The 26,897-nt window shown below is 40.2% G+C and overlaps 1 long non-coding RNA gene across 1 annotated transcript; it reads right to left on the minus strand.

The window, feature by feature from the left end:
* Positions 1–421: 421 nt before the first annotated feature.
* LOC132078325 (uncharacterized) lies at positions 422–26,767 on the minus strand. The gene is made up of 4 exons (XR_009419245.1): positions 26,696–26,767; positions 3,092–3,148; positions 2,083–2,159; positions 422–519 (listed from the first exon to the last, which is right to left on the minus strand). It is a non-coding gene; the product is annotated as an uncharacterized LOC132078325 (long non-coding RNA).
* Positions 26,768–26,897: the final 130 nt, after the last annotated feature.

Raw genomic sequence — 26,897 nt, forward strand, 5'->3', positions numbered from 1 at the left:
TCTGTGCCTCCCTCCACATCCCAGATTCACCATCCCTGATGTCAGGAGCTGAGTTACCTTCCCCAAAATCCACATCCCAGAGCTCTCAGCCCTGCTCTGTGACTCCTGCTGCACCCAGGGCTGCTTTGCCACTGATTTCCCAGAGTAAAGTACAGGAAAAGTATTTAAAAATAAATTTCTTAATGTTTTCTACTACCTGCTTTGCCCTAGGGCTGTAGTAAGAGTTTGGGAACAAGGCACTATGTGGAGAAAAACCTTCCAAGGTCTTCCATAATTGGTTTCCTTCCATTTGTAGAAATTGAACATGAATGTATCTTAACATGAATGTACCTTGAATTTCAGCACTGTTGTCTCAGCTCCCATTCCCAATCCTAAATCTGTCACTAGGATCTCCCACAAGCAGAAATATCCCCATTCCTACCTGTCCTTTGGGATGGGAGGCTCTCTGGAACAGCCAAAACAACTGACAGAGAAAAGATTTTACTGTGTCATTCAGGAGATGAGCGTTGGCCAGGAAACCTGGAAAAAACCAACTCACAATGTCATGCTTTTGTCTAAATAGCACCAAAACAAGCTCAGAAATATCCTGACAAGGGCAGGGAGAGCAGGAGTCAGGGCAGAAATGCTATTTTGGAAGGTATTTTAATGTAAGGACACTTTAAAAGCGCATTAAAACCACTTAAAAAAAGGGAAAAAAAGAAAAGTGCGAGGCTTCATCTCAACTATTCTGCACCTGCTGCTTGTTGACAAAATCAGAATTATTTCACCTCTTGTGTGGCTCTGGATCACCAAGTGCAGCCTGAAGGGGAATTTCCCTCAGCTGCCACCCCTGGGCCTCTCCCAGCCCCAATTCCAAATTCTGCCCCAGGTCCCTGAACCAGCCCAGGACTGCTCCAGCTCCTGCAGGGTCACAGCCTGAATTTGGGGAAACGGAGACCCCAGAGGAATCCCCCGGGACACTCCTCACTTCAAAATGTTCCTGAAATCAGAACTGTCACCCTTGGAACTCCTCTTGCTGAAATAAATGTGGTATTCTAGACACCAGTGCTGAAAATGACTCAATATCCATTATTCTTCGTTAACCTTTACTAACTTTATTTTCCCTAAATATTTCTGAATTTAAATATTAACATTTATTACACATTTTGAAAAGGCTCAGTGCATTAGCAGAGGTCAAGCCTCACTTGTCTTCTGACTGAAATTCTTAATAAAAGGGAGAGCACCTTCTTTTTTATGAATAAACGAGGGGATTTCAATATAGATATAACAACATTAAATGGATTTGGCCTGAGTGCATTACAGCCATTAAATAAATCACTGTTTCACACAGAAAAAGAGGAGACTTTGAAAAGAAATCTAATTTCATACAACTTCATGACAGAACCAATTAATCAACTAAATACAATTTCAGCCACTTGTTACAGAGCCCATATAGGGGTAAGATACAGATCCATGAAATATTTCATCATTTTGGGAGAGGATGGAAAATGAATTTCCCAAAGGAAGATCATTGCCTTGGGGATTGTGCAGATCAGGGGTGTGAGCAGAGCTGGAATTCCTGCAATTCCCACAGCAATCCCCTGGGATTCAGTGCAAAGGGGAGCAAGGAAACCCCCACAGAAATCTGATTTATTCAGGGAAATCAGGAATGGTCCTTGTGGAATGAGCCAGTCTCATCCCAGCCCCACCACTCCCCAAGGAAACTCATCCTGTTCTTGTTCCCCTACTGAAAGTGTCCATGGGATGAGAAGAAACTTAATAGATCTAAAATAAAATCTGCATTTTAGCGTTGCCCAAGTCAGGACTGGACAAATATTGTGTCCTTTTTTTTTCCCTACAAAGAATTAAATTCATATTTAATCATAACCATGGTATTACTGAAGTCACAACTCCATAATTTCTCTTCCCCGCAATCCTTGCTCTTGTCTAGTTTATTTATACTTTTCCTTCTTATTCAATAGCATCTTTTAAAAAGGAAGAGAAAAAAAGCACTGCAATAAAAAAAAATATTAAATAATAAATTATAAAATAATCAATGTCTTTTTCCAGAAGCTGATAAGAGTTTTTATTTTCAATGCCTACTTTCCCTCTGCAATTCCTCTCCATGTGATCCACCTGAAAAAATTCCTCATCCAATTCCTTCATATTCCAATGTCTACCTGAAAAAATGGCAAATGACACATTAAATTCTTAAACAAGACAAATTACAAAAAAAAAAAAAAAAAGCAAAACCAGAGGAGTTTATTCCTGACCAAATTAATCTTTTGTGTTCCATGAATATTTTTTTTGACCCTCTCTGAATCCTAAAAATATTGGTCTTGCACAGGACAGTTTCCTGACATGAAAAAATAAGAATTTTGGGAGTTAAGGCCAATTTTAGATATGAAGTGGAACGTTAGCTGTGGAAGGGGAAGTCTCTGCATTTGGCTGGGAAATCAGCTCCTGTTTTGGCTCTCTGCCCTGTGCTGCTTTCTAAACACTGGCAGCTGGAGCATGGGGAAGAAAGACAGGCAAGATAAATAGGGTAAGAACTGCTTAAGGTCTTTGTAAAGTTTAATGAAAGATTTATCTCTGGAGGGTAATGTTCCTCTTTCTTCTCCTGAAACAAGACTTTGATAACCTCTCATTGTGCCTTTGATAAATTACAGCTCCCAGTCATAACTGAGGGAGTGGAAAATGTAAAAGGCCAAAGCAAGGCCTGGTTATTCAGCTCTGCCAGTGAGAAATACCCAGAAGAAATGGGGCAGAACCTGGAATAATTTTAATTACAGGGACGAGGATGAAGTGCTGCACGGTGATAACAAGGGGAGAGAAGGATTCCTCTGCATTTCTGAATGGAAGTGCTCATGTGTAGCATCAGTAATTAGAGCAGGCTGTTAATGATGGAAGCAGCAGAGGCTGCAAAGGTTCATTTTGGTCATGAATGAGCTGAGGGCATCTGTGGAGTATGCAGAGCCCTCTGCTTTCTGCTCTGTGTCCCAAAGAGAGACAGACCAGAACCTGATGCTCCAGGCACAGAAATGTCAAACCCTGACTGAGAAAATCCCTGGTTCACAAAGCCAAGCATGGGAGAGATGCTTCTGTACCTCACCTTGTCCTTTTAATGCTCCATATTCCAAAAATTATCCGTATCCCAAAAATGATCCAGCTGCAAGGAAAAAAACCCAATTTTAATTGAGATAAGAGCTATGAAGACAGATATTAATTATATTAATTAATTCTATTAAACATTTACAAGCATCATTGAATTACTTTTTAAAAAAACCCAGCAGCCACAAGATCACCACAGATGTGTAAAATACGTTTAGTTTTGCTTTCTATTTATGTTAAGTAGAAAAACTACTGCAACACCTGGAGGCAATTAATCAGCAAACAGCGGGGCCACTAAAAGCTTTTAGAGCTTCAGTCCAATAATTATAAGGTGTAAGGATTCAAAATGGGCCAAGAAATCAGGATTTTATCTTTCCCCTCAATTTGTGGATAATCCAGGAAATGCTCATTCAAGCCTTCACAAATCCTATCCACTTATAGGAGCAAAAGGAAACTTTTTCTAAGGAATATGATTATTAATTTTGTTCCCATTTATAAATAGCTCATTTGCTGAATGAGTATGAATTATTAAAGCTGTACACCCACAGCCTAATTCCTTTCCAGGACAATTTATCCCTCAATTCAGTACTTCCTACCATTGGAGGCAATAAAAGCAATTTCAATTCCTCAAATTAAAGAGAACAGAAATTCTCCATGGGTCACTTACGGATATGTTCAAAGTGGAGAGCTCTTTATGAGGCACAGTGAGGCCTCTGGGATTCCACCAAATTGATCCCATATCACAAACACTTTAATTTAATGTACCTTTTGCTGCTCACTTTTAATGAAGTGATTATAAAAAGGGCATTTTACTTTATTAAGCATTAACCTTGCTGGCTGTTGGGTAAATCAGGAGATCAAAGAATTTGAAGGTCTCTAAATCCAAACGACTCATTTGAAGAAAGGACGTGTGTGGCCATTGTTAGTGACTATTATTATCATTATTAACTAAAATCTCATCTTTGCAAGAAGGAGGAAGGAATTTTCTCCTCCTAGAAAGACTTTAAAGGAGTCTCACAAAATGTGGTGTCTGGAGCTGTTTTACAAAAGGTTCTACCCAATACAAGTCAGTGTTTTCTGTGGAATTTGGATTTTGAAAATGGGCGAGAGTTCACAACATTTATGTCACAAGCACACCAACATGGAACCAAAAGTGTATGAAATTACAGAAATCACTACAATTAAGAGAAATCAATATATTCACATTACAGAAACCTGATTTGGAGAAATATATCTACTTTGGATATATCTGGGTAAAATGGGTTCGGACCTCTACCACCACTGTTCACAGGATTTCACAAAAGTACTAATTAAAAACATCAAGTGCTGTGGGTCAAAATCAGTGCAAAAAACAAAGCCTGCAAAACAACGAAACAACCTGAAAACAAAAGCACCACACCGGAAAACTCAACAAAAATATAATATTCTTTGCTGAGGGTAATTAGTCCAAAGGATCCCAATAAGAATTGTCTAAATAACTCCATGAATTCTGTCCCAAGGCCAAAACCAAGGAGCTCCTGCCAGTCTGGAGCTGAGGGCCTGGGATCTGTCACTAAATGGTGACTCCACCATTGCTTGGTCTGAATTCTCTCACCCGTGACAAGGTCACTGCCACTTTTGTTCCCTGCCCCATCTCAGCCAGCACTTGTTGATGAGTATCTGTGAACGCAAATAATCCGTGTAAAATGCACAATGGAAAATAAGATATTAACGTTAATGAATTCGGGACAAAGCTGCCTTGTAATTAATGAGATTGATTTTTCTTTCCTGTGTGCTCAATTTTGTATTTAAAAAGTATCAGAAAACATTAATTTTGGAGAAACAAAAGAGGAAGCAAAGGGAAAATAGGAGAAGTGACAATCTCATTATTATTAGAAACAAATTTTATTTTGACAAGGGAAAATCTTTATCCTTCTCAGTATTAAGCATAAATTAATGGCTAATGTTTCAAGCAGGAAATCATTTTGATTAAGAACAACACACAGCAAAAAAACTTAACAAAATAATTACAACATTTTACTCTATTATTAGGCAGTTAAAATTATGTAGCCCTTAAAACATCTCCACTTCCAGCATTTCATCCTTAAAACTCCAACTTTTTTCACTGATTATTCCAATTCCCACTCAAAACTTGTACTCCAAACGAGGGGCAATGAGAGAAAACGCCATTAGGAAGCATGGAAAGTACATTTCTGGCCTATTTTTAATTTGAAATAGTTAAAAGCAGATGTAATAAGCAGTTCCAGAGCAGTGATTCGCTTCATTAATGTTTGATTGGGAGGCAAGAAGTCCTGGCAGGGCTGGGACGTGGGTGCTCAGGGGAATGAAGTGACAGGCACAACTGTCCTCACTTCTTCACACACATAACCCTCATCTATCACTGAGAGAATTAAAATCTACATCAGCCATGAGTAGAAATCTTAAAATATTCTAATTTTTTTTTTTTTTTTGGAAGAGCAACAACTTCAGTAAAAGTTTGTAAGTCAGACTGCAACATTCCCAAGAATATTTACAATTCTCCTTTCTGTGACTGCAGTGCCCAAACCCCAGGTTTCCATCCCATTTCCAGTCCAGTGGTGCATCAATTATGCTCATTAATCTTCATTCTGGGGGCTCTGTTGCTGTTTGCTAGGTGGGAATTGACACCACTGAGATGTTATAAATGAGAGGAGAGCTCTGGTTAGAGCTGCAGCTTTCCTGGGTCTCCCACTGAGTGATGTTTGACACCAAAACATCTGCAGAAATATCTGGGGTTATCTGCCTTTAATGGATTTATGTTAAACCTTTAGTATTACATAAAATATCCCTCTCTGAAATGTGGGACAATGTTTTCTCCCCAGAATCAACAAGTAAATAACAATATATCCATATTTGCTAGCTAAATGATTACTGTAAATCAATATATTTGGGGAAATATCTGTGACTACTTCTTGGCTGAAATCAGCACAAGATTCTACACTTGTGTTACAATTATTTTACTCACAGGAGTAAAATAATTTATTCTCAGAGGTGCACAAAGAAACCACCATTAGGATGGAAACTGCTATTTTTCCCTTCAGCTTCATGTATTTAGCACAAAGAATTACAAGTCTCTTAATGTGACATTTCAGTAATAAAAGACCAGAGTGTAAGGAAAGAGCTACAAATTAATTCTTTGTCCCAGCTGATGAGTATTTCCACATGTACTCTGAAATATCTCTTATCCAGAAAGAGGTTTTTTTTGGTTACACAATTACAAAAAGCAAGTTTCCCATAATTGTTAACATTATTGATCTCTGCCTGTTAACTTTATCAAGAAAAAAACAACTATAATTGGGGTTTTTTTCTGAAGAAGGCTGAATCAAATCATCCCTGAAATGTTAACTAATATTAGTGGTAGCAGATTTACACAGACACCCCTCTCTGCTTAGAAATTCAGGGATTTATTTTTACAACCTCCCCTGGTTTTCTGGAAAAATACCAGCTATTCCATCATAACTTTCCTATTCCCTACTTGTTCATCTAATTCCAAAACACAAGCCTGGAATGAATTCATTATATGAATTTTCTTCTCCAGACTTTTTTTCGTGTCGTGTACTTTTTTAGTGATCATTATAATTCATCTGAACATGACATTTAGCTGAAATCTGCTTGTATTGGGAGAGTGATTTATATTCATCCTGAATAATAAAAAAAACCCCTTTAAAATATGGAGACAGTGGTTAAAAAACTCTGATTAACTGCAAGGAAGAGTCTATTCCTTGGACAAATTTATGGGATGGGGAAAGCAACACGATCTTTACCCATTTCACACCAGCGCAGCACCAGTTTCTAATACGCTGGAAGCTTCAGGGATTTTATTCTTTAATAAATCTTGGGGTTTTTTGAGAGATTTTGTCCCAAATTGCAATCAGGGGGTGTGATGGCTGGTGGGATGGCTCTGCCTGGCTGAGGGGATCACAGCAAAGGCTGCTCCTCCCTGCCAGTGCTGCCCCGTGACAAATGGGAGCTGCACTCATTTATTCGGGGAAATGGCAGAAATGGGCAATAACATCAGGAGAAATATTGTTTCAGTAAGTACAGCAGAGGATCAGTTTTTCCAAGGAATGTGTCTAACGGGAAGAAATACCATTCCCTGCTGGCAACCTTCCCCTTGCAGCTCTCAAGGACAAAATCCAAGCGATTCATCTGCACATTTCAGTCATTAATCAAGAGAGACACGATGGTGGAGATGTGGTCTAGACACTGACAATCTTCTTTGGTTCACACAGTGATGAAACAGTAGATCTCAAAATGCGGGAGCTGAAAGCTTCAAAAATAGAGTGTGACTGAACCAAGCATTTGGTGTTTCGAGGCAGAGACTCTTTATGTTCCCTCTCCTGGAAATATGTGCACTCTGCTCCCCTGGATTTACCCTCAGCTCCCAAACAGGGCTGGCTGCTTTCCCCACACCACCAGCCATAAAAACTTCAATTTTGGTGTATGATGGCCTATAAAACGCAGAGAAATTTGTCATCCATTTAGTTCCCAAACGTTTGTTTTCTCTCTGCTGTGCAGAACGCTGTCCCCACTTTGAACTGATTGATCTGTCCCATTAAGAGGGAGAAAAACTGAGATTTTCTCCATTGCTGATTTCACAGACAGTGAAAAACGCCAACATTTCACAGTATCCCCAAAATATTTAGCTGATGATGATGGGTGCCCTGTCATTTTGCATGGTTCAGGCACTGATATCTCAGCCACCCTGTGTGGAAATACTGAGCCCATCTATGAGAGTCCATATATAACCTGCATAACCAGCCCCAGCCCTGTGCTACAAATCATCAATGAGCAGTTGTGGCCACCTAAAAGCCCTGTGAAATAGGAGTTCCCTGGCAGCTGAGCAGGTTATCACCACTCCACAGGGCTTTGCAGCTGACATAAAACACGTCCTGCCAAACCAAACCACATCCAGCTCAAGACAAAAGAGCTCTGGGAGCTTTCGGCCCTGCAGGGAGCTTGAGGAACCTGTCCTGGAGCCCATCCCACCCTGCAGGGATGCTGCTGCTCACTGGGGTCACAAATGCAGCAAATATTTATATATTTTTTTATTTTATTTTTATATCAGAAATAAAGCTCCTCTAGAGATGTTTCTGACCCATGGGAAAATGATGTTTGCTGGCTTGACACATTCTAAAGAACATCAGGGATGAATGGGGTGGTGGGAGAAAATGAAATCAGAGATAAAATTTATGTAATCCATTTGTATCAGCTAGAATATTCATGTATGAGCATCAATACATAAATCAATATATAAAGTGATCCCTCCTTGATAGGTTCTTTAGAATTAGGTTTGGCTCAAGTAAAGAAAGATGAGAAGAAGTGATTTTGGAAGAAAGGATGAGCAGAGGAAAGCCCAGAGAGCCACCCCAGCTGAGGTGAAGGGTGACGGCCACAGATTCCTGTCAGGACTTGATTGCATCAAAATTTAAATTAAGGCCAGAAAAACCTCCAGCACTTAAAAACACGCTGTACAAACACAGGTCATCACCAGCTTTTTGCTATTCACAAACAAAACATGTCCCTCAGTAACAGAGACGAGCCCATGACAGATGGCAAACTATAATCTTCATGTTTTTAAGATAAATTTAGTTATTTAGATATAATTGTGTGATGCCAGAGATATTTTCTCATTCTTTTGCATCTGCTTTCACAAGTGACAGTAGGTTTCAAACTAGAACTCTTTATGGAATGTGATGCTAAAGATGTTACTTGAATATGCAACCACAATGCTCTTAATTTGCTTTTGGACTGCAACATTTCACACATTTCAAAGCAAGCTCCAGTTATATCTGTTAACCAGAAAACTCCTTCTGACACAGTAGATTTCCCTGAAGAATTATGATCAGTGGAAAATGAATTTAGCACAGACATAATTACAAAGTAAGAATTCATCTTGTCAAATCATGTTGAGACTAAAAAAACACCAACAACTACACAAAACTAAAAAAAAACAAAACAACAAGCTTAGAAAGTTGCTCAATTAAATGGGGCCTTCTGAATCCACTTAATTTTAAAGAACTCATCTTCTATAGATATTTATTGTCTTCAGCTCCCACCTGGCAAGTGGTGAGCAAAACCTCTGGCTGAAGAAGGAATGGAATAACCATCAAAATTGATTTTATCCACATGGTTTTTAATCAGGTCCTCTCCAGCAGATTTCAATTATTATTTTGATTTCCCAATAAAGGAAGATGTTAACAACGGACCAACCCAGTCCCATAACACTTCTCTTCCCATCTTTAAGTAATTTTTGATTTTTTTTTCCCTTGGAAAAATTAATTTATATTTGCTAAACCCAAAACCAATCCACAACTTAAAGGAAAAACATCTTTGAACCAAAAATCCTATTGGTACATCTTACTGTCATTACAACACAAGATTTGAAATAAAAAAAATCCTTGTTTCCACTTAAGTCTGAGTTGAAGCAGCATTTTACAGATCAGAAATGTTTTACTCCCTTGCAATAAATTTTGCTAAAATTTGGGGAGAAATCTTCTAATTTCAGGACAAGAACAAAGTTAAACCTCTCAGTAGAAATTGATTGAGATTTGAACTTGCCAATGAAACATCAACAAGATCCCAAATATTAGAAAATCTTGTGAAGAAAATTTTTTAAAAGTTTGTTACAATTGGCTGGCTGAATGTTCTGGTGAGTGGAACAACATAAATCAGTATTCTGGATCAAAAGTTAGGTACCAAAAATTCATTTTTAAGCTGAGATTTTCCTTGAAATAGTTGAAGCTGTGGCTTAATTCTGAGCAGAGAGCTCCCAGCAAGGGGAACCTGAGAGAACCCCCAAAAGTTTTAAGCCTGAGCATCACAACATCAAATATTTGTTACTTTAACGCATTTTAGTCACATTTCAATTTGCCACACCTTTAGAGCCTGATCAAAGTTAAATAAAATAATAAACAATGGTGCACAACATCCGATTTCTGCTCTTCGAAATTATTGCAAGGTAACCAAAGTTACCACAACACCCCAGAATTGTTTCTAACTCTGAGTTATTCAACAGGATAGAATAAACCAGCAGCTCTTTATCCCAAAAAACCCCAGCAGGAAGGGAGCTCCTGCCCGTGCAGCACTGGAAGCAGATATTTACCAGCAAAGGCCACTCATCGGCTGCTGACCCCGACGTGATTAAAAAGAAATTTGCAGTGCAGGAATTAATTACTGCCAAAAGCTGCAGAGGCACAAAGCGCAGCCCCCTCCCATCCCTGCAATAACAAAAGGATAATGGGGATAATAAAGATCCTAAACAATCCAACAGCTGGGCAGGGGAGCCAGTTTTATGGGGAAGAGATGTAGGATGTGACCACAGCTTCCAAACCCTGAACCAATGGATCACAGAGTCATAAATGCAACATAAACAAGGCACCTGTAGCACTGCTGCTCCTTAGCCCTGGAGAAAATTCTTATTCCCAGTGTCAGAGCTGGGCTGGAGTTGGTGAATTGAGTGAAATTCTCTTTTTCCACAGGGTTCTGTATCACCTGGCAGGTGCTTTGTCACAACAATCCCGTTGTTGCAATTACAGCTATTTTCTCTAGCTTTCAAAATTGCATTAATTTCTTCTCATAAAGCAGAACACATCCTGGAGGCCTTGTAAATAAAATGTCTTTCTTCTAAATAAATACCTAACTGGAATCTTGCCTAGATGCATCTGGAATAAAGTATAACCTTGTTCAGAGTCTGCTTAAAAATACAGAGAATGACACATAGATAACCATCTTTACATTTTTTTAGTGGCTAAAAAAGAAGAGAGGACAATTTAGTGTTGCTGTGTTAGGAAAAAAACCCATTTTTAAACCAACCATCACCCAAATTTCATCCTTTCCCCATTTACTGCTGATGTAAAATTTACAACAGCGATTCCATATTAACAGAGAGCTGCAAAGACATCACAGGGGCTGGGCCATCCATGCTCTACATCCCATTTTCAACTGAAAAATACCTCAGTTTTTAAATCTATCAGTGCTCTTCCTTTAGGAAAAGAAAGGGTCTTAATCCATGTTCTGAAAGTTCCTAAATCACAATGGAATCACTACAGTAATTTCATAAATTCAAGTACACACATAAATATTTCAAATAACTGGCAAAGAAATATTGGCGTGTTTAGCATTATTGTATTTATGCTAGAATAAAAGTGCTAAAATATTCTGCAAGAAAGAATAAGAACTAATGATCAGAGAAAAGCATTTTAGCTCTTCCAAGGTTTTTTTTTATAATCTTGACAACCTTCAGTAGCACATTATGGGTATGAATTTTAAATAAAAACAGCTCCAGAACAAGTATGGATGGGGCTTTGAAAATTAAAGGAACACTTATTTTGACAACTTCCAAAATACTTCTAATTTCTGCATTATAAATTTAGACAACCTTAACACTCCTATTAAAAATTCCCTTTCCTTCTGGGCGAAACACTTCATTGAACATCCCTGACCAGGGTTACAGCCCACCTGCAGACAGTCACTCCCAAGTATTTAAATTTCCTTTTAAAAAACTCTAACCACCACATCAAAAGGAACTGATTAATACCTGGGAGAACAATTGCCATCATTTCTCACACAATGCAGACATTTGAAAGTAGGTTATTTTGTTTTTTTCTTTCAGAACTTGCCCAGTGCTCAGTGCCAGGAAGCCCAAAGGAGTTGGGTTTGTTCCATCATTAAAAACCAACAGCACTTTGGGCCAGGTGAGGAAAAAAAACCTTCCAGGAGGATTTTTGGGGTGGGGAAACACAACACAGGTGATAGGAGAAGAGTTGGATCCACTGGAATAACTGGAATACAGCTCCACTCTAAATAAGAGAAAATCAAATACTCTGAAGGTGAACAGAGTTTGATCTTTAGAGACTCAGAGCCTCAAACAAACTGAAAAATGGGGTGGGAAAAAAGCCCAGCATGTCTTTAAGGGACAAGATTAGGAACTGATGGTTTATTGGGGTTTTGCCTTAAAACAGCCTTTAAGGACAGACTCTTAAAATGCTTGTTAAGTCTTGCAAATGTGCAGGAATCGAAAGTGTTTTCTCCATTTTCCTCCTGTTTCCAGCACAGATCTCACTCCTTTTACATACCAAATTTGCAACCAGCAAAAATCAACATCGGGGCTATTGAGTGGAAAGAAAAAGTGAGGATTTTCAGGAGCTGCACACCCAGCACTTAACTCCTCAAAATAACTCCATTTTCCTCCTTATCATTCTTTCTCCATTTGGTATAATTTTGCATGTGTTCTCCTATTACCCGGTGAAAATTCAAATGTACCCGTAACAGCATCAATCCCACTTCTGGCTGTATTATTCTCCTTTGGCCTAAAAGAACATTTCCATGGCTGTCCCAGTTCTCCTGAAGTCCTTGCTGGAGCATTCTAAGAAAGAGAACAACAAACTCCCCATTCTTCAAAACTCCAGGGAAGTTGCACATTAAAAAATTATAAGTGTTAATCAATAAAGTGTGAAAGGCCTGATGAAACAGACTGCCTTTTTCTGGGACAGTAATTTTGCTCCATGAATTATTTATCAAGGCCCACGAAGCAGAAGCAAAGAAAAAACTGGGAAGCACAGAGCTTACCTTATCACTCATCATCCTGCAAACAGCCACAACAAAACCATAATCATTTGCTACATGCTGGGACATCAAAGAACAATGGAATATCCTGGCATGTAAAAATGGGTTTTAATATATTAAAGAAATTAGTCCCTGGTGGGTTTCTGTGTTCCTTTCCTCGGAGAGCCAATATAATTTTTGCTGACAAAAATGAGAGTTTGCTCCGAGCTCTCCTTGAGGAGAGAAGTTGGAAGGGAGATGGGAAATGTTGAGTTTGCAGATGATTTCAGGCTTGAGGCAGGCAAAGGAAGGCGAGCTGGAAAATGACTTCCCAGAAGTCGTGCAGCAAATGGCCACAGTTTGAAACTTAGTATTTATAAATGATGGAAACTGTTTGGGGGAACAAAATTAAACAGTTTATCAGGGTTTGGACTTGGGTTATATTTTTTTGGTAATTCTATATTTTTTGTGTTAAGGAGGAAAGCTGAAAACAGTACATAGATTGCACATTGTTAATACAAAACCCTCATTTTTCTGACTCCTCAAGTACAAATTACAACCTCACAAACTAAGACACATCTGAAGTCCTTGGGTTGATTAAATTTTTTAAATTATCTACATTGCCTGTGTTGTTTTTCCATTTCCTTCACCTCTTTCTGCTGGCAAGGACACAGCTTTAAATAGAATTAAAATTCCTCCTCCTAAATAAAAATGCAGAATTCCAAAGTGGATTGGAACCACTGCCATGGAAAACTTCTGCAGCTCATCCTGCAAGCTCACCAGCCAGCTCTGAGAGGAGGCTGACATCACACTTCACCTTTATGGGGCATTTTTGGCCAAGGAATTGTGGCCAAAATTGAATTTTGGCCATTCAGGAATTGCTTGCAGGAGAACCCCAGGTGTCATTCCAACAGGTGCTGTCAGCCCAGGAAAATTCCTGCCAAAATGTCCCTGCTGCTGCCTTCCTGCTTCCTGAAAAGTGCCTGAGGAAGTTGCTAAAGGTTCTCATCAAGCCCTGATGTGCATGAGAGCAAAATTTGGCTTCTGACAGCTCAATTTCAAAGCACATGAATGTGCCATCAATGTTTCCTGAACATCAACCAGAAAATAAAAATATCTCCTGAGAAAAACACTTCCAAAGAGGGAGCAATTCTGAAGGAATCCCTGTTTAAATACCAGAAATAAGCACAATAAAGCTTCAAGTGCTGCTTCAAGGATTTTTAGCACATATATCCACCAGTTATATTAACACTGCCTTTTATTTTCTTACCTTCTTCTGGGTCATCCCATTTTTTCCATATCTGCATTTTATTTTATTTTTTTTCCCATATTTTGCATTTATTTTTTGATCCTAAACAGATATTTAATATTTAGAGTTGTGGAAATTGTCCCTACACCTATTAAAACCTGAGCTGCAGTACTTTTATTCCACATTGATCCTTGTGCATCCCTTCTAACTCATGATATTCCACAATTTTAATAATCCACTGCCAGGAGGAACGGGGAATTACACATTAATCTGTTTCTAATCAATGCTGTAACATTTATTTTCCCTTCCCCATCATCAACAGAACTTTGTTAGTGTTGTGCCCTGCTTGGTGTTTTGATTTCCACCCCATATTTTTCACCAAGGATTGTGAACCATTTATTCCTAAAAAATGAGCAACATTTCCCACAGGGCACTGACAAAATGCATAGAAACATATTTTAATTGCCTATGAATATTCAAACCCTCATTATTGTTCCTAGTTTATAATTATCATATTCCCCTGACAGAAACATGAAGCATACAATAAAAAATGTAATCCATTAAAAATGTTGACATTCATGTTCAACAGTTTTCTGGGATTTTTTTTCTATTTTTTTATTAACTAGCAAGCTCTTTATCTTGGCTATTAAAATCATTCCTGGAAGGCACTTTGTTCCAAATATAGCACAGTGAAATCCTCCTCTAAAAAGAGTTACAACAGTTTGGATAAGCATTAACAGAGTTGTCTGTTACAGCATCCCTTAAAAATTATGCAATATCATAAAATGATGTGCAATTCTCTGGAAATCCACTTTTCAGGAACAGAGATTTTCCTCTAGCCCAGATTCCTGCACTTACAGCTCATTGTCCAACCAGAGTCCAGCTCCTAAAATTTAAAATAACTTAGAAATGAGCTGTATTTAAGGTTTCCACATGCACCTGAGGAAATGACTGTCACAGCTGCCCTAAAAATGGAGCTTGAACCTGAGTTTTAATTGTTTAAGTTGTCAATCTTGGGGTTACTTGAAGAAGCTCATTCCTCCAGGAATTCCTTGCACAGGCTGCAGTGGAGGAAACAGCTCTTTGTCCATGGTGAATTTGGAAAATGATGTAAATCAAATAAAATGTTGTAATCAAGAACATCACCCAGGATGCACTGGATGTCTGGAATCTCAGCATGGCCAGGCAGGAGGATTTGCAGGATTTGCAATCTGTACTTTTGAGCTGATTTTCATAGCTCAGGCAGCTGAAAGCAGGGAGGAGCATGGATATTTAACAAAATTTGGAAAACTAATTAATAGGACAGAAATCAACTTAGAGCTGCTTCTAAATCAATGGAAGCTTCAAATCTCAGAAGCACAGAATGATTTGGGTTGGAAAGGACCTTAAAGGACATCTCACTCCAACGCCTCTTGCCATGGGCAGGGACATTTCCACTGGATCATTTATTCAGAACCCTTCTGCAGCAACACAAAATGCAAAATAATTGCAGCACAATGTGCAATACAGCTGAAGGTGCATCAAAACATAAAGCACTAATAGAAAATATTACTGGGGACTGACTGTGGCAATCACTCAATAAAAGGAGTTTGTTCTGCCACATGAGAAACAGAATAAACTGTGTCTGTTATTCCCAGCAAAACTTGGAATTTCCATGTGCACAATAAGGAAGGAAAATGAGGGGAAGGGGTATTTCCATTGCACTGAGAATGAGTTGTTCCAAACTGAAATTAAGTTGACAATTTGGAAATACTACATGTGGTTATAGCAATATTTCCAGGATCCAAATTAGGATGCATAAGTTCAGGCAGCTTTCCCTGTAGTGTAGGTTTAGACAGAAATCAGACTGTGGCCATTATTTCCAGTCCAATAAGGTGAATCAAATCATGGCAGAATACTAAACTGTCTAATGAAAAAGGATGCAGTCAGACAATGATCCATATTTAGCACTGATAAAGCAGAGGATGCTACCAGTGAAGCATGAATTAACACCTGAGGCACTTTATTTCACCGAAAATTGAAAATTAGAATCTTGCTATTGTTAAAAACAGATGGCAGAGCAAGAGAAAATAGAAATCCAAGGCAGCAGATATGGCAAGAGGAACAAGAGAGCACCTGCATTTCAAACAGAACTAAAATACTAATTTATTATGTCATTTCTGCTGAGTTCTGCTAAAGGAGAGCAAGGCAGACTGCCTCATATTTCTTGAAAGAAAGCAAAGAAAACTCGGAGAAGAGTTTTCCCTAAACAGGAGAAACCAATGAGAAGATCAGGCCTGAGGGACTTTTGGGTGCTAATTCCTGGAATTCTGTGCCTGTGGTGCCACCAAACACAAGGAAATAAACCATAAATGTCAGTGCCCAGCAGAAAGGGTCCCCACATTCCTGTCCTGAGATAAACAGTGATCAAAGGCTGATCAATCAGTGCAATGACTTTAAAAGCTCAGAAAACTTGAATTAGAGCTGTTGAAGTGAATCCTATAGGATTTATATGAATAATTTCTTACCCACTGCTGATCTCATACATTTTTTGACAATAATGTTTTCATGCTACTTTGCTACTGCTCAGCTTTTCAAATAGCACACCCTGAGTAAATTATTCACTGCTTTTCCAGCAGCTAGGGAATGATTTTGGTTGGAATAATTGTTTGCATGGATTGGCCTGCTCTGTTCTGCTTGAAGGTTCTGTGACCCCCATGGGACACTTCAGGGGGACTCCCTGTGACAATGATTCCACATTTCTGTAATTAATAGAGATAATTATCTGCCTTGGAGCACTGTGATGTCATCATTTCCTTCAGATAGGTTAATGATGGGTTTTCTCTGATAGGCAACTAAACTGCTAATGAACAAAAAAAGGAAAAAAAATCAAAATAAAACCCCAAAAACCTCTGGTGTGTCACCCTCTGAACAAAGCTTTGGCATCAGCAGCATCATGGCTGAATCATTTCCTGATGAGGCAAAAGCAAGTGGTAAGTAGGACACTCAAATTATTCTTCTGTCACTTCCAGGAATAAAAATCTATAGAGGAACTTTATACCTCACTGCCTAATGTGTCTATTAATATACAGAAATAATTTATCCAGCACAAAAAGGAAAAGAAAGAGTCACAGGATTCCTAATCAATTTGTTACTTCCCAGCAGCAGCAGGTGCCAGGCTACAGAACACTGATGCACACCCGGGCTGGCAGGCTGCCTGTTCATAAATTATCCAAATTATGTCTTTTAGCACACTTGGAGCATTTAGAATTTACCCTGGAAGTTCCCCCCTTTCATCCCCAAATCAGGTTAGTGTGTTTATGAGGAGTTCCAAACACACCTCAGTGAGACTCAGCTACTGCAGCACAGGATTTACCAACTTCAAAGAAGAAAACCAACCACAAAAAGGGACTGCACGTTTAGAAGATTACAAAGTGAGTTTTGTACTCTCTGTTAGCACAACATTACTTATTTATGCCACTCTAATGTGTATCAATAAACAGAATTAGGTCTGCTGCCACAGCTGGGGGATAGGGAGGGTGACAGTGTCCCTGGATATTTGTCCTTTAAAAGAAGGATGGAAGCAGCAGCTCTTGGGATGTGGTAAAAACCATTTACCTGGGTTTTACCTGCTCTGGAGCAGCTGTGGGGATCACAGCTGATCTGATCACTCAGTGGATCACACCCAGACCTGAATTTCCTCCCACATCATAAACAAAGCAATATCAACCCACATCCACCCAGCCCTCAGCTAATGGTGACTTGACACTGCATTAAAAATACAGTTTAAAAACCAGATAAAACTGAAGCAGTGTCACCCTGGTATCAATGGGAATTCAGAGCTCCAGTGGCTTTTTTCTCCTTTTGAAAACCCCACAGTGACAGGGGCTACTGTGGTTTTCCATATAGTGCCCTGGCCACAGCATGGGAACTCACAGGGATGTGTTAAGAGAATATCCAATTCTTCAGAGGAACACAGGAATATTAACCATGGGAGAGGAAATGCCAGGGGATTGTCTGGTTCCACACAGGGAAAAAAAAAAAAAAAAAAAAAGGGAGAAAAAGGGCATAAATGTTGGTAGATTTGAGCACATCCTGTGTTTCACAAAATCTGCAGTTCTCCTAAACTTTGGGTGCCACATTCCAGCTGCCCAGACTGGATGGGGCCTGGTCCCTGCCCATGGCAGGGTGGGAATGGGATGATGCTGAGGGTCCTTTCCACTCTGGGATTCTGTGATTCCACCCCTTATTCTGTCATTATTGCAGACACCACAACCTTCCCAGACACTTCCAGCCCTTTCCCCATCTTCCCCCTCTGGAATCAGGATAATTTTCAGGACAGTCAGAATGTTCTGTCTATTCACTACCCTGTTCTCTGGGCCCTCGAGTGCCAGGGGATAATAACAATAAATTGCAGATAACAATCAGGTAAATTATGGAAACACAGCATTGTATTTATGACTCTAATTATGAAAACATGAAGTTGTATTTATTACTCTAATTATATTGTTTCCATGACTTAAGTGGCCATTAGAATTCAACATCATTTTGTACTTATGGGAGCAAACTGCTGATATTAGTCAAACAACACGAGGATGAGCTCATGGAATGGCCTAAACGATCATCCTGAGCTTGGAATTAGCTTTGTTCACTCTGCTCACCCTGTTCGAGATGCTTCTGTGTGCAGATATTTTTGTGTTTGCTCATTGCATGAGTGCACATCCTAATTGTTTTACTGCCAGTTTAATACACACTGTATTGTTCAGTACATTTGTTTCTTATATCAGCTGTGTTTTCCTCCATTTCAATTATTTTGCTAACCTCACATAACCCGTCCAGAGACCAAAGACCTGATATTCCATCCAGGGCAAATAACTCAAAACAAAACAACCCAAGAAGGAGAAAGAGTCCAAGAGCAGCAAATGATGTTTGTCATGAAACTTTCAGTGCTCAGCACATTATTTTGTTTCGTTTTTCTGGAGTAAATGTCTTTGCAAAAGATGATGAATATGTTTGCCATTATTCATATAAAACACCCAACATTCTTTGCCAAGAGAAACGAATGCTGATCTCTGCTGCAGGACTGAAGAGGGAGCCCTCGCCTAGGAATGGCTTCAAAATGTCCCTGAGAATGAAGATATCCCCAGAAAGGTTTTTTATCTGTTAACATCAGCTGTGATATTGAGAGGCAATGACACACTTAATGATGCTGTGCCTCTAATAGACACAGGACTGGCACTCACTGACTCTGTGCCTGAACTTCTGCTCAGAGATTGCTGCTGGAGCTACATTTAAGCAGATCAGAAATAAATTTATGGCATGATTGGTGTGAGCTCTGCAGTTCTGCTCAGCACTGACAATGGTCAGTGCAGTCATGCAGATCCTCAAGTTTAAGTTTAGGAAGCACTTTCATTTCAGGTATATTTAAAACACTCAAGGAATACAACACTCTGAGCATTTCCTAAGCAACACCAAGCCCCAGCAGGGTTCTTTTTTGCACTTCAGCCCTGCTCTGGTGCCTCTGTCTCTGCTTTGGTGACTCCAGCAGCTGTAACACCTGTGCAGTGTTTTCCTTGTGCCCATCAGCAGCCCAGGGTTACCTGAGAGGGGATTTCACACACCCAGGGGCAGAGGCGGGAACAGCAAACTCTGCTGCTGCCTCTGCTCAGGGCTGCACCTGTAATTGGTGCCCAGGAGAGCTCAATGCCAAAAACAGCCAAAGCCAAGACCTATGATTGTCAGATTTTCTGGAAAAATCTCTTTCCCAAGGATTCTTCTCCTGGGAAGCTGAGAAGCCTCAGAGAAAAATGAAAACAATAATTATCTGATTTGCTTCTCCTGTGTTTTGATGCTTTGGGATGTGGTTTGGAGATTGTTTATCCAACAGGTGAATAGTTTTGAATTTAATTTCTATTTACAGTGGTTCAGCTACTTTTCTCTAGGACATATTAAATTCATAAATGCCAAATTCATCACAGAATTAGATGAGAGATACCATAAATTCTCAGCTAAGTATGCAACCACCCTTCACTGAAAAAATCCCTGAACTGATGGTTTAAGATGTAAAACTCCAAAAGTATTAGCTGACCACCAGAGGGAGTTCAGATTGTTCCACAAATATTCTGATACTACTGAGTGTGATTTGGGAAAACAAATTAAATAGAAAAGCTAATGAAAAAATAAATAGTAAAAAAAAAAAAAATCAAAGAGTGAAGAGAAGGCCCTTCCTTAGATCAGGAAACTATATTTCAGAAGGAAAAAAGAAATAGAAGAATCAGATAAAAGATACTACACTTTGAACTCTGAAGCTGTGATTAGGATGTTCCCTACTGATTTAAGGGAGCATCCCTTTGTATATCAACCATGTATTGCTGATAAATTTGTTGCAAGTTCACGTTGTGGTCTGATCCTATCTGCTGCTTATCATTCCAGGCCTTATCTGCAGCCGGGATGAACGCAGAGTTTTCCATAGATTTACATTTTCCTCCTTGGTGCTGCTGGATTGGCCCTTGGGGGGTGGCTCCTGCAGCCTTTAATGCTCTTTATTCCTGTGGGACTCCAGCAGGGTCTGAGCACCAAATTCCTGCTTTTCCAAATCTGCAGCCCAGCCATGGGGAGGGGGAAATAAGGGAGATGAAACAGCTGGGGACACTGGGGAAGAGCGAATTCCTAATTCTTTTACAACAATAGCAAACCTTCACGGAATCAAAAAGTTGGAAGAGACTTTCAAGATCATTGAGTCCAGCCCAGCCCCAACACATCAACTAAAGCCTGGCACCCAGTGCCACATCCAGGCTTTGTTAAACACATTCAGGGATGGGGACTTCGCCACCTCCCTGGGCACCCATTCCAGAACTTATCACTCTTTCTGTAAAAAACTTTTCCCTGCTCTCCAACCTGTATTTCCCTTGGCACAGCTCGAGGCTGTGTGCTCTGGCTGTGTCAGTGCTGCTGCAGACAGAGCCCAGCCCCAGCTGAGCACAGGCACCTTTCAGGAGCTGTGAGAGTGATGGGGACACCCCTGAGTCTCCTTTTCTCCAGGCTGAGCACCCCCAGCTCCCTCAGGGCTTCCCCACAGGGTTTGTGTTCCCAGCCCCTCACCAACATCATTGCCCAACATTATTTTCTTCTCAGAAGAACACAGGAACAGAGTTCTGTGAGCAATTGGTGCCTTGAAGGGGCAGTACTGGTTTGGTTTGGACCCAGCTGATCCAAACCAAGATTAAAATCTCCAGCCCCCAGCACACCATCATGTATTATGTACGGGTCTTGGATTTAGTGGAAAAGCTATTCCAGAAATTTGAAAGTTTAGGAACTATCACCAGTATGAACAATTCAATACACACAGCTTAATAGCCTGCATTAATAAAAGATAATTCCTCTGTACACAGAAAGATCAAGCCTTCTGAAAATTTCTGTTAAAGAAACTAGAGTTAAGATATGGGAGTTTCATGGAGTATCTCAAGGGGAGAAATTTTCTGACTTAATATCTACTCTTTCCTTTTTATATTTTTAGTTGCATGCCTTTTTTTGATCTCCCTCTCCAGTGTTAATCATCTCCAGGATACCAAATAAATATCCACTGGCTCCTGAATAAGAAAATTATTTCATCTTCTACCACTTTTTTGTAGTTTTTAGTTCAGTGTCAGAGTGGAAATAAAGAAATAACTCATTTGTTATACTGAGGTGCATTTTTACTGTCACAAAAGACAGGACAGAGGGAGTACTGTAATTCAAAATGGGATTTCAGATGTTATTTATTCCCCCAGAAACTAATCCTAAGCAAAGAATTAACAATATGAGAAAAATCTCATTAAGCAGCCTCATTATACCTTTTTCAGTACAGGTCCACATGACAGGTGCTTTTAAACCCAACAATTATATTTTGCAATTATTATCTATTTCCATAACCACATTTATTCAGGGCAAAGAAAAAATTAAGAACATTCATTTTTTCTGTTTCACTTTTCTCCTGGCAAACATCTGGAGGAATGTTTTCCTTTATCACTAAAATGTCAGGCCTGCAAGTTTGCTGTTCGGTTTTGGACTGCAAACATTTCACAGCCCATCTCTGGTATCTGGGCCACTCTCAGCTCTGCAAATATTGACCCCAACTGGATTATCTCAGTAGAAATGCTGGTGGAGACCATGAAATGCTTATGAAACCATTGTCAAGCCTTCAAAAGAAAACATTTCTATGTGCTGAGTTTAACCTCTTTTGCCGGAGAGGGAAATGGTGCTAGAAAATCAAACTGTGATAGAATTCCTAACCTTACTCTCGTCCCTACAGCACTGAGAGAGAACACGGCACAGAATAACCCACAGCACGCAATAACCCACGGCACGCAATAACCCACGGCACGCAATAACCCACGGCCTCAGCCCCTGCCAGGCTCAGGACACAAAGGGCTCATTCCTGACTTGGATTGCTCCCTTTTGGGAACAAAAGTCATGAAATGTTAGCCCTGGGATAGATCTCACAATCACAACTCTGCCAGAGTTGGGGGCTGTAAAATTTCAAATTTCCTCTTTGACGGGGAGAGAAGGAAACCCCAAAAAATGATGGATTAGAGGTGGCTGGAGATTTCCAGAGATGGGAAATGACATTGAGGGGCTGGAGCAGGTCCAGGGAAGGGAACAGAGCTGAGAAGGGATTGAGGGAGCTGGGAAGGGGCTCAGCCTGGAGAAAAGGAGGTTCAGGGGGGTCCTCGTGGCTCTGCACAGCTCCTGACAGGAGGGTGGAACAAGATCAGGGGCTCTGCTGCAGGGAACAGGGAGACAGGAGGAGAGGGAATGGCCTCAGGCTGGGCCAGGGGAGGCTCAAGGTGGACATCAGGAACAATTTCTTCATGGAAAGGTCTTGGCAGGGGCTGCCCAGGGAGGTTTGGAGTGCCCATCCCTGCAGGTGTCACTCAGTGCTCCAGGCTGCAGACAGCTTGGGTTGGGTGATCCTGGTGGCATTCCCAGCCAATGCCCCTCCAAAGTCACAGAAGACATCCCTAACACCTGCAAACATTCCTTATCTCCAGCTGCACACACATCCCATAATGTCCCTGCCCATCTGCATTGAATGCTGCCATGTTTACAGAAAACACCGGTTTCCTCAGACCCACAGTCTGTTCTTAATGGAAATTTTTAAGAACAGGTTTTGGTGAGCAATTCCTAACAAATTATTAGTTTCAGCCCTAAATGGCTCCATTTCAGCTCTCTGATAGTGGCCTTGCTTTCAGATCCCAGTCAAAACATGTTTTAATGCACTATCAACACACGTGTGAAGGGAATTTGCATAGCAATAGGTCAAAGTGGTGCCTCATTGTGTGAGACCTGAGCTGTGCCTGTGACAATGGGATGGGAACACGCTGCTGCTGCTGTTACTGCCTGACACTGCAGCCGACCACATAAAAAAAAATAAAAATCAATGCGAGCAATGACTCATTTCTGAATTGCCTGTTTGGTTCAGAAATCACTGATTACTACTTCTACAACAAGGTATTATGGACTATTAGCAAGAATGTTTCTGACAGGTTTACAAGGCTTCAAGAGAGCTGATAGCACATGGTGCTGCTGCTCTGTGCAGAGCTCCCCATTTTTCATTTTCCCCTCGTATTCCAGGACTATTTGAATTATTCCTCCTTCCACTGCTGACATGTTTTGAAGGCATTAAAGGCAGCTGCAAAGAGCAGAAGGGAGGCTGGATTTGCACTACTCCAAACCCTTATCACGCTCATCTCAGAGGCCAAACTCAGATATCTCTCATCCCTCCAGGCCACTCACACCTGTTGCTGTAGGACATGAGATAAAACGACCACTCTCCAAGGTAAAAAAAGAGAGTGTTTATTTTCTGACTCCAGCATTTATAGATTTCCAAAAGTGACAGTGGGTTGGAGGGTGACAGTGCCACCTCTCCAATGACACTGCACAAACCAACAGTCCAAATTTCTCCTCCTCCATAAAAACGCAACACAATAAGTTATTTACATAAAGTGCATGAGAAAGTTCATTACAAGAATGTAAACACCAGAAGGCTTAGAAAACTTAAAAAAAACCCAGGGCAACACACCCCCAACAGTTCTTGCAGAACTTTGAGTGAATAAACAGCAGCTGCCACCACACAGTGACACGGGAAGGGTGTCAAGGTACTGCTTCTCCTGATGTTTTAATGAGATGGAGTTTAAAGCACACCTGAGTTTAAAGCAGACCTGAAAATGTTTGTGCCAGGAGCATTTGAGGAAATTGCAGCTAATTACAGATTACAATAGGCAGATAAATGGGAATGAGATGCTAAGCTGAGCTGCCTTGGCAGTTTTTCCCATTTCCATGGAAAGCTGGATCACTCCTGACACACAATAACCTGCAGAGTGGAAACAAATCAGGGAGAGAGGAAGAAAAAGCATGGACCACACTTGGGTTGGCATCCACTGCACCTTCTCTGTGCAGTTACATGAATTCTGCCTGAAAATCTATTTCACCAAGATGAAAACTCACAAAAAACCCACAAACTGATGAATCACCTGCTTTTCAAACACAAAGATTGCTAAGATGTCTTATCTTGCTCTAAGAATGGAAACATCTGGCCATCACGTGCTCATATTGAAATTTCTGCTGATAAATACATGCTGAGTGCGTGGTTGTTACCAACTCTCATTTTAGGACATTGTTGGACAAGTTTTGTGTTAACAGGTGATACAGTATCGACTAAAGACTAAAACCAGATATTTATGTTTTCCAGAGAAACTGCATTTTAGCAAAAAATATCTTCCAGCTAAATCCAAATGCATATTTGCAGGTTGAGTTTTCTTTGTCCAGCATCATCCAAGAAGAGAAGCTGAAATGATTCACTACATCCAAAATAAAGGAATTATTTCTTTCTGAAGCGTTTTAAACTCAGAGATTTCATATGTTAAACTAAAAATAAAGACACAGGCCTACATTTTTGTTACATCCACACAAAATTTTCTTGTTCTAATTTCTGTTATTCTTAGAGGAGGGAACAGAGCTGATATTTTGGAAGGAGAGGGGAGGCCTACATTTCTCAAAGAACCATTTAGGGCAGGATAATATTCAAGCACCCTTTGGAGACAGAAGATCCCATCAGCAATAAACAGATTCTGCCTGCTCCCCCCAAAAGAAACCATTTGGCCAAAACCACAGCCACAGAGCCATCAAGGCCCTTAATTACTATTTCCAGGAGTTTATTATGCTTGACTGGATTTGGCAAAAAGTTTTCAATCAAGCACAGAAGGACTGTGAAGAAAATCATCCAGGGAGAGCCCTCCATGCCAAATTCCAACCCAGAGCAGATTTTTATAGCTAAGTAGGCCTAACTCACAAATAAATCTATTAAAGGCAGAATTTATATTGGAAACACTGACAAGCTCATCAAGCATCCCTGAGCTGGTGGCCACAGCTGTTAGGAGGTGATGACGTTAATTTAGGGAGAGGATATTGCTTCAAATCTGAAGTGTGATGGATGGGGGCTCTCTAATGCAGCAGCTCCTCATGGTGCCAGGGCTGGCCAGAAATACAGCTGCTGCTAAATGCATTTATAGAGAGGTTACTGGCTATAAGATCCAATTTCAGCTAATCAAAGGTAATAAAATAGTAATAGTGCTGTTCCACTATAGAGCATGACAGCAGCAGCTACTGCTCATCTATTAAATACTGGAGCTGAGAGCTTCAGGCCCCAACTGCTTTAATATCCATTAGGGACAAGCCTGGTGTTTCCACCCTCCTCTCCTGCTGTTGGAGAGCAGCTTCTTTAGATTCCCCAACTTTCAGCATCCCACTGTACAATTAAAACCACATTGAGCACTGGTTTCCTTCTCACTGACCATTTCTCCAACTGTAGGGTTGGAATTTGGGGTCAGTTTAAAAGTCAAGAAGTTTTGTACACCCAAACCTTAACCCAATGCAATTTTTATGTCCCAGTGACCAGTATCTGCAGCAAAAATTAAAGATATGAACAAGACACCAGCAGCCTGCCAAGCAGTTTCCTTTTATTATTATTATTATTGGGAAAAGCACACAAAAATCAGGACATTGCCTCACTGTGACACCTGGAACACAGAGGGAGCCTGAGCCCCTGGCTGACTTGGGCCATGCTTCTCTTCCTTGGCTTCTAACAATAAATAACCTCATTATTTAAATGATGCAAATATGCCTGAACCACAGGTCAATAACTCCTTAAATCCATAAAGATACCAGAGATTTTATTCACAGACAGTGCAAAACAGCTCAAATACTAACATGATCTAAAGGTCACTTGGCAGCCTGACCTGAGATTAAACTAAAGCTCAGGATGCTCAGGTTTGGAGCTAGCAAAGAGACACTCATTCAGCTGTCAGTATTGCATGTAAATGGAAATGTTTCCTAGGCCTGAAATGCCATTATCTGAGGCCAACCAGCCGAGAAAGCAGCCAGAGCTGCCTTTCATCCCCATCCAGCAGATTTGGAGATTTCTCTTTGACACAACCGCCCCTTAGAGGATCAAGTGTGTGGAGACTGTGACTAAGTGTCCCTTCTGATATGATTGAAAACCAAATTTGGTTAAACTCTTCCATGTTATTATCTACCCTCATTAAAATCTCTTGGAAAGTTTTCGCTCAGCCATTTATAAATTTTTATAAATAAGCCATTTTTTTTTTCTCCCCACATTAATATGCACATATTTCCTTCCATCCATTTAAGAAGGTGATAAACAAGCTGTGCTTCTCACTGATGAAGAACTGAACACTGGTTGGAAACATCAATTATTTGAAATTCATAAATCACTGTGAGCATAACTCCTTCTCCCCCTCCAGCCCTCACCCTCACCTCTGCTGTCGCTCAGGAGGCAAAATCCAGCCAGGAGTGTCCTAAGTGGCACTTTGAGCTCCTTTCCTCAGTCCACGGGAGTTGGGAGAGAGAATTTCTTGCCAAAACAGATTTTCTCACTACCTACAAGGACGTTAAACCTGAAGATCGAGGACTTCATTAGTATAAGTTTCAACTCCTTTTTCAATAATAGGTAATTTGA

This window comes from Ammospiza nelsoni, chromosome 11 (genome assembly GCF_027579445.1).
Source record: "Ammospiza nelsoni isolate bAmmNel1 chromosome 11, bAmmNel1.pri, whole genome shotgun sequence".
Taxonomy (NCBI): Eukaryota; Metazoa; Chordata; class Aves; order Passeriformes; family Passerellidae; genus Ammospiza; species Ammospiza nelsoni.